Below are 8,347 nucleotides of genomic sequence, written 5' to 3'. Positions count from 1 at the left end.
GTATTTAATGTAAAACACATTTCCTTTCCATCGTGGTCACCAACAGAGCAGCGTGAAGGCCACTGATGGATAATGAGTGTGCTCACTATGGGAGAAGAGAGAGGCAGCCAGCTCCAACAGGTCACGTTGGATTCTCTACTAAAGCCCAACATAGTCCACTACAGGAAACACAGCACAGCGAAAAGGACATGATTTTAGGCAGTCGCGGATGCAAACATGGAAAACCTTACCAGGTACGTGTTTATTTAAAAATATTTTAGAAACAGATAACTGACATTTCAAATGGGTGATATTGCTCCATATAAATGCCTTTTTTGAAAAAAAAAAAAACCCAACTTTACTGAGGTGTACTTGATGAACAATAAGACTCATTCCTTTTAAATGTGTAGTTCAGGGCATCTCCACAAATGTATGCAGGGGTGTTGTCACCACCCAAGTCAAGATATGGAATAGTTCTGCTCCCCCTGAAAAGTTCTCTTATTACCCCCTTTTCAGTCAAAACCCTTCTATCACCTCTGCTTCTGGGGCGCAGTAAGGAAGCCAAAGTATCTGGGGTAGAAGCACAAGGGAGGGGAGATCAATACGTGTCAGGGCCTTGGAGGTCACAGGAGGTCAAACCAAGGAGCTTGGGTTTAGTCTGAGCAAAGTGGGGAGGTATGGGAGGGTTTTGAGCAGAGGAGTACTCTGACTAAGGTTTAGAGACTACAGAGAAACTACATGTCCACTAGGGTTGAAGTTAATAAGTTAATATACTGTAGGTAATGTGAGCTAGGCTCCTCACTGTCAGAGAAGGAAGTTACAAATAAGCAAAGCGGGAAGAAGGCTATAAAGAACCTTGTGGGTTGGAACTGGAGGCATCAGTATGGACTCATGTTTGTGGATAGCTGGCTAGCTGGATGATAGAAAAATATAAGTATATGTGTATACATGGTGTGTGTGTGTGTGTGTGTGTGTGTGTGTGTGTGTGTGTTTTGCCATTTTAACAATACTGTATCTTCCAATCCATGAATGTGGGATGTCTTTCCATTTACTTAGGTCTTCTTTAACTTATTTCAATAATGTTTTGTAATTTCCAGGTTCAAGTTTTGCACTTCTTTCATTAATTTTATCCCTATGTGGGTTTTTTAGTTTTTTTTTTTTTTTTTTTTTTTTGGTTTGGTGTGTGTGTGTGTGTGTTGTGTTTTTGGTGCCATTGCAAATGCAATTGTTTCCTTAACTTCATTTTTGGATTGTTCCCTGCTAGTGGGTAAGAGTATTGATAGTTCCTGACATGCTGTCATGGTGTGATGGCTAAGACCTTGATGAATCGGGACAGGTTTCAGGCAGAAGGGGAAGCATTAGCTGGTGCAATATTGTGGGCTTTTGAGAGGGCTGGAGGAAATGTTAACCAGAAGGACTGTGGAATCCAGTAATTTGCTAAGGGTCAGTGAGTCAGTAAGAGAGAAAACGTCCATCTCAGACCTTTTGCTCAATGATTTAAAGCTAAGTGTGAGTCAGGGCACCTAGTCGGTTGCTCCGTAGGCAGACAGAAGGTAAGACGAGGCACAGTAGGTACGCATAGGAGGCAATACTTCTGAGAAGCTTGGGTTCTCATTCCAAGCAACTCTCCTATGTTGAAGTCAGGGCCCTGATAGGGAAGGAATGGGACTCAGAGATTTGGGACGGGGGTACCTGGGTCCTGCAGGTAAGAACCTTGGGCCTCCAGATTCCCCCGCACCCATGAAGTGACCCACTCCCACCGCTGGAATATAAAGCCCCCTCCTGTCTCCTATGGGAAGATGATGCAGAGTCCACACATGAAGCAGGTGCCTTCCAGGAGAATGCTTGCCCTTTGGGGTTGACCACCACCTCCCTCCTGGCCCCCAGACTTACATCTAGGGAGAAACCTCAGAATACCTGATAGGTGAAGTGCTGGGCTTGCATAGGGAGGGAAGGAGCTCTACCCCAAAGCTGTATAGGCCCTGGCTGCCAGCGGGGATGAGCTGGGTGCTGGGTCAGGACCAGCTAGAACGCTGGGTCAGGGGGAGTCTATTGGGGTGGGGGCACCCTCCTGTCACAGAGGCCCTGGGTGACTGTGCCAGCATGCTGCTGGGCTGGCCCACATTAAAGGAAGTAGAGATCTCAGGAGGACAGGGAAAAACTGGAGGAAGGACACAGAAGATAGAAGAAGGGGACATAAGACCAGAAACCCACTAGGCTAGCCACGTTCCTTGGAGGCTGTGTGGACACTCCACCCAGCAAGGTGGAAAGGCACACATGGGTGAGGGGCAAGGAGCCAAGAAGCTCCTTGGTGGCCGTCTTCTGCAGGAGGACAGACAAACGGTAGAAGATACAGAACTGGCTTCTCTGGGGGGACGATAAGCAGCAGCAGTGCTCAAACTTTAGCATGAATTACAATCAACAGGAGGGCTTGTCAAAATACAGAGAATTTGAGTCAGCAGGTCCAGGTTTGGGGCTGGAGAATGTACGTTTCTAAAATGTTCCTAGGTGATGCTGTTGGTGTTAACCCAGGCACCACTGGCACACTGTGGACACAGCCCTAGCGGAGGGCAGCTGGCAGCCCTCTAAGTATCAGAAGCAAGATGAGTACAATTACCGTAATGAGCTGCCGCGTTGGAATGGCAATCGGGGGTAGAGGAGATGTGATCCCTAAGGGATCCACAGATGTGATTCACAGAACACGGTGTTCCTAGGGGAAAGATAAATGAGGCTGCTGACAAAAACACCACTAATAAATACATAATCAAAACCACCCCTATGCCAAGTCACCACCCAATTTCCGTATGGTAAGTCATGGCCCAATATCCACTCCTGAGTCAGTTCTCAGACCCAGAACCCATCCGGCGAAGGCAGGACCTGGCAAACTCTGTGGCAAGTAAATACAGTTGTGTTCCCCTGGGCCTGCTCCCAAGGGATCACAGCCGTTCGTCCTGGAGAAAGGGGATGCCACTTCTTTCCAAGTGGTTGAGTACCCACAGCCAGCGCCCAAGTACCACTGATATTCAGGGACCCCAAGCACCCTTATGGATCTCCTGTTAGAGCAGGGACCTCTGGGGGTCATGTCACACACACAGTCCTGACCCAAGACACAACAGGCTCAGAAGAGCAATCTGAGATGGAGTTGTACATTTGAGGGTCACAGGCGTGCGGTTGGGATTTAAGATCATGAGATTGGATTGGAGCATCAGGGGGAAGACAAAGAGAAGTCTTGCTGATGACTGGTGGTTGCCGCCAAGCAGAGGAAACACCTGCTTACAGGGGCCCCGGGGAAAGACAGCATCCTTCTCCAAGCCTCTGCACTCCCTGCACCGTGAGTCCATGAGCAAAGGGGCTGTGTCTCCCTCTGCTCTGTGTCCCCAGGGCCCAGCCCAGCCTCCAGCACAGAAAAGGGACTGACTAGCTTTTGAGTGATCTGACCACGGCCACCACGAACGGACTCCGCGGAGAATGTGTTTGTAAGGGCAGTAATAGCAAACGTGCTCTCCCTCTTTGAGAGCAGATTCTTCTTCTTTTAGTTCTTAGGGTGAAATGTGAGTCTTGTCTCTCTTGGGAAGATTAGCCAGGAGAGGTCTCTTTGCCACTTGGGGCCCATCCCAAGCTCGTCTGTAATGTATACGGCAGGACTTTCCAAATTAAGAGAGGGGGGTTATGCAGCTTAAGTTACTGCACATTTTTTTCATATGACAAATGCTATTTTTGCACCTTTTAAAAAGGCAGCCTATATGTATCTCCAATAAACACCTGCTGGGTTCCTATGAAACAGTGATAAACAGATGAGCTGCCCTCTTGAAATAGCCAGAGAGCCGTGACAGAGTGGGGGACACTCTGGGCTCCAAGCAAGAGTGGCTGGAGTCAAGTCGGGTTTTGTGGGGCATAAAGACACCGCGTCTGGAAGGCCCTATGCTCTCTTATCTAGCGTCTGCAGCGATCCTGTGAAAGAAGAGGTATCCTCACCCTACAAATGAAGAAATGGAGTCTGGAAGGTTCAAAGACTAGGCCATGCCTGCTCTCCTGCCCCTAGCCCCATTCAGCCGTGGGCTCTGCTGAGCTGTCTGTTTCCTGCATTGGCCCCTGGGTCCTGGGCACCTCTTCCTGGACTCCCTGAGACACACCCCTGGCTATGAACTTCTGTGTCATTCCTGGGCGTCAGGACGTGGCCCAGGAGGACGATCGATATTTTCCGGGTGCTGTGTGCCAGGCACCGTGCGACAAGCGACACCCAGTATATTTAATAGGCAGTCTAGTGGAATGGGTAGGAGCAGGGAGGGGTTCGAATCCTGCTGCTTTTTATTTGCATGGCTTTGGGCAGAGTGGAATGCTCTGTGGCTTAGTTAAAATACAGTTGCTACTACCTACCTCATAGGTTGCTGTGCTGCTGATATGAGTTAATCCACATAGAGCCTCAGGACTGTGCCTGGCACACAGTAAGGGCTAATGCAAGGACTAGCTCATCCAGCCCAGAGGCTCTCCATGAGCTATTCTGTCTTCACTGTGACATGGGTAAGGAAATGGGCTTGGAGAGGTGGTGGTGTCCAAGGTCATGCTGGTAGTAAGAGCCAGGACATGAAGCAGCTCAGTCTACTCTGCACCCCGGTGCCCAGCCCAGCCCCCCTGCATTTCCCCCGCCCCACATGCTTCATTTGCTACCTAGCCAAACCTGCAGGGTGGCAAGTGTGTCCCCCAGACCAAACTTGGGTGTGCAGGGAATAACGGCAACAGATCTGTTTTGTTTGTTATTTTTTTCTATATTTCAACCTGATTTCTATTTAGGGCCCCAATTCATCACCAGGGTGATGAAAACTCAGCCTCTATCAGGGCTTCACTAGACTTGTTGAGGACTTAACCAGTGTCAAGGCACCGAGGTTGGGGCCTACCTGGTCCTTGTGTCAGCTGTCTGTGCTGGCACCCACCAGCTTTCCACTCCACACCATAGAGGCCTCGGTCTTCATCCACATAGGCAGAGGCTGGGGCAGTGGGCTGCCATGGACAGTTGAGTAGGTTGTACACTGCACAAACATACATGGCCAATGGGGTGAGTGGAAATGAAATCCAGTCTGTGCTGTGCTTGCTAAGCTGTGGATGTAAGTGCGGGACCATTTCTACCCTGAGGAAGGGATAGGTTTTCTTTGCACCAAAGGACTATTCACTTGCCCGGCCATGTACCTCTGACTCTTTCATTCACCTTTTTCTAATTTGTACAAAAGGCATCTTCAAGCTGGTTGTGGCCCCGCTGGAGTTACCCCTTCTCTGTCTGAATGGCTCCCTCAGGTCCTCTGCTACTTCTGGGTGGTGCTCTGGCTCCTGGCCTCACTCACACTGGGGGTGGGCACCTCCAAAGCTTTCCTGGCGGTGACTGCAGACCTTCCCCTCAGGCCTGCCATCCCCTGCAAAGGAGTACCTGGGGAGTTGGGCACAAGGTCCCTGCTCTTGGAGCTCACAATATAGCTGGAATTTTCTGTCTCCCTGGGGCTCTGCTCAGAAAGGGGTACAAGGCTTCCCTCTCTAGAAGCGTTCTAGGAACTACTGTGCTTTCGCCGCTCCCCTCCATCGCTCCTCCCCATCCCTCACCTTAGGGAAACATTTCTTGTCTCCTGGGAACCCCAACTTCCCTCAGCCTCCTGCTCTGCCATTCCTTAGGACTCCGCCCCGCCCCGTTTTTTCCTCCTCTTCAACCCTTACAACGCACCTGGAGGCCATTTCTGTTTTGGCTTCCTGCCTCCTCTCTGGCAATGGACTAGGGATGGAATGAACTATTTTAGGGAAATCCCTTAGTCCTCCTCCCCTAATTTTTCCATCTTGCTTGGGAGACCCACGGTTCCCTGGGCCCTGTTCCGGTCCTCCAAGTAGAGAAAAGGCCTGCTTTTCCCCACTTCCCAAGCCCTCGCAAGCCCCCCCCCGCCCCCTCCCCCGTTTCTAGGGCTTTCCCTGAAATTCTGCTTGGGTGTCCCCTCTGCCTCCGGTCCACAGCGCCTCTTAACACAGACTGGAGGAGGGGACCTTTGCCAGAAGCGTCCCTGGAGCCCTTTCTAAGCTCTCCATCTTCATGCAGCGCCCCCTGCCGGGAGGTCTGGAAAATTGCCGCTCTCTTTCAAGCTGCCCGGTAAACTATTTTTATTTTTAACAATGGCTATGTTTAACTGGCTCGCAAAATTCCTAAACATTTAACATTTGGCTCTCACAAGCCGGTAGGACCTGGCCCCGGCACAACACTGCGAGGCTCCAGTGACTTCTGGTTCCACAATGAGAGGCACCAGCAGGAGATGGGAGGGGAGGAAGAGAGAAGGTTTCCGCTTTTCTTCACCTGCTCCCTCCTGGGATGCATTCTGCAGCTCCTGCTCTCTAGGGGCCCCCCTTCCAGAGCTCCAGGCTCCTTCAGGCTCAGCCAACACTTTTCCCTCCTTCTGCCCCTAGGGTGCTAATGGCTTTTTGGGTTCTAGCTCTTGCTAATTCCGGATGATTCCGCATCCCATCTACCCCTCTGTTAATAGTCTTCTCACTACATCCCAATCATTTCCTTCCCTTTGAGGGCTCCTCTGTTTCCTGGCCGGACCCTGCCTGCTCAAGTTTGCTCCTGTGGTCACAACTTCTTAATAGGGACTGTGTGTCCTTAGCCATGCTGCTCAACTTCTCTGAGCTAGTTTTGTGAGAATTAAGTATGATGCAGCAGGACATTATTTTGAGGGATGAACCAGTGGTACTCTTGCTTTTCTCTTGCTATTTCCTGGTGCCCTATACCTCTTCCCCAAACTGAGCTGCTGTACCTTATAGCGGGGACAGGATTTACAGCAGAAGTAGGGGGAAAGTTTTGACTTTCAAAATCTAAGACCCTGGTGGGCATTGGGGCAAGGAAAACCTTGCTGGAAGACTCACCAGTCCCTGAGAAGGCCCTCCTACCCTGCCAAGCCAGGACAAGTGGGCCAGTGGAACCCCTGGGCCAGTAGAACCCCTGCTAGCCTGGCAGCTTGAAGAATTGGAAATAAATGGCTGTCTGCTGAGTCCAGGCAACCGTGAGAGCTTGAGCTTCCTCACAGACTCCTGGTGTCCTGGGGTGGTCCAGAAAAGATGCTGGTTACTGATGGGATCCCCCAGACGGGTCTGTGTGATGGCACCATAGGAGCTGTGTGGCCTGACAAGCAAGGGCCGGGTGTGATGTGCACCTGGGTGAAAGGGAGAAGGGCGAGCAATAACAGGGGTCCAGAGTCCGGGCCCCATGCCTTGGGCCCTCCCTCTCCTCCCCCAACTTAGCCCTGACAGAAAGGGGGAGGAATTCTAAATTGAAAGACACTCACTTCTACCATCTGCAGAATGGGGTTTGTGCTATGAGTTCTTTAGAAAAACGAAGGGTCACTTCTGCTCCATTTGTGTTTGGAGGCTCATGGCTGTTGCAAGGAGAGCCTGGAAGCTGTCTCAAGGGACCTTCCCTGGACCAACTTGCTGACTAACCCATGCCAACTTTTCATGCCAACTGCAAAATACATGCCATCAGTGGGGGACTCTCCAGGCCTCCTCTAAGCACTTCTGTCCCCACCAGTCCAGGTGTCCTCCAACCAAGGGCCACGTGTGTGTGTTCTCATGCCCCTCAATGCCACTGGGACTGGTTAATTGTCATTTGTAACTTGAATAACTGCCATGAAAACTAATGAAACACAAGCGTGCAAAAGAGAGCTGGGATTTCCATGACAGTTAAGTTGAGGCACGATGTTGGAAAAAAGACAGCTGTCACATGAAGTGTAGCGGTGATAACTGTAAAAGTCTGGGGAGGTAAGAGGTGTCTAGGAAAATTCTGCACTCGGAGAACTTTGCTATCTCTTTTAGTTCTCACTCCGAAAGAAAGAAACTGATATTGGAAAGTAGAGACTATGTCCTTTATGGGTAGTTTGTATAGGGCAGACGTGGAACTCGAGACAACCCACCTCAAAAGAAGTCTTTGCTGTACGTTGAAACACTGGCAAATGAATAGGTATTTATGTATTAAGTTAAAATAGACTAATGCGCATCTACGTATGTGTATGTATATGTGTGTGTGTTAGATTTATATATGTATATTATGTGTATATATATAATTTTTAAAAAATAGAAAGGCCTCCGATTTTCAGGACCGCGGATGAGAAATCTCCCATAAGCGACCAGCTCTATCTCACTTAGTGGCGGTTTCCGTTTCTTTCCATCAGCGCCAGGACATCGGGTGCTCCAGGTGCGCGTGTCGGGGCAGCCACTGGAACCTGTCCCTGGCATCCCTTCTCCGATCTCTGCCCAGCGAGCGAGCCACGCGCCCGGCTGTCATCCGACTGCCCGGGACCGGGACTCGGGGCCTCACGGTTAATGGGCCGGGAGCCCGCGCGGCGCC

Source organism: Ursus maritimus, unplaced genomic scaffold (assembly GCF_017311325.1).
Source record: "Ursus maritimus isolate PB19 unplaced genomic scaffold, ASM1731132v1 scaffold_27, whole genome shotgun sequence".
NCBI classification, from domain to species: Eukaryota; Metazoa; Chordata; class Mammalia; order Carnivora; family Ursidae; genus Ursus; species Ursus maritimus.
The sequence above is the reverse complement of the archived record's forward strand: the minus strand, read 5'-3'. Positions refer to the sequence as shown.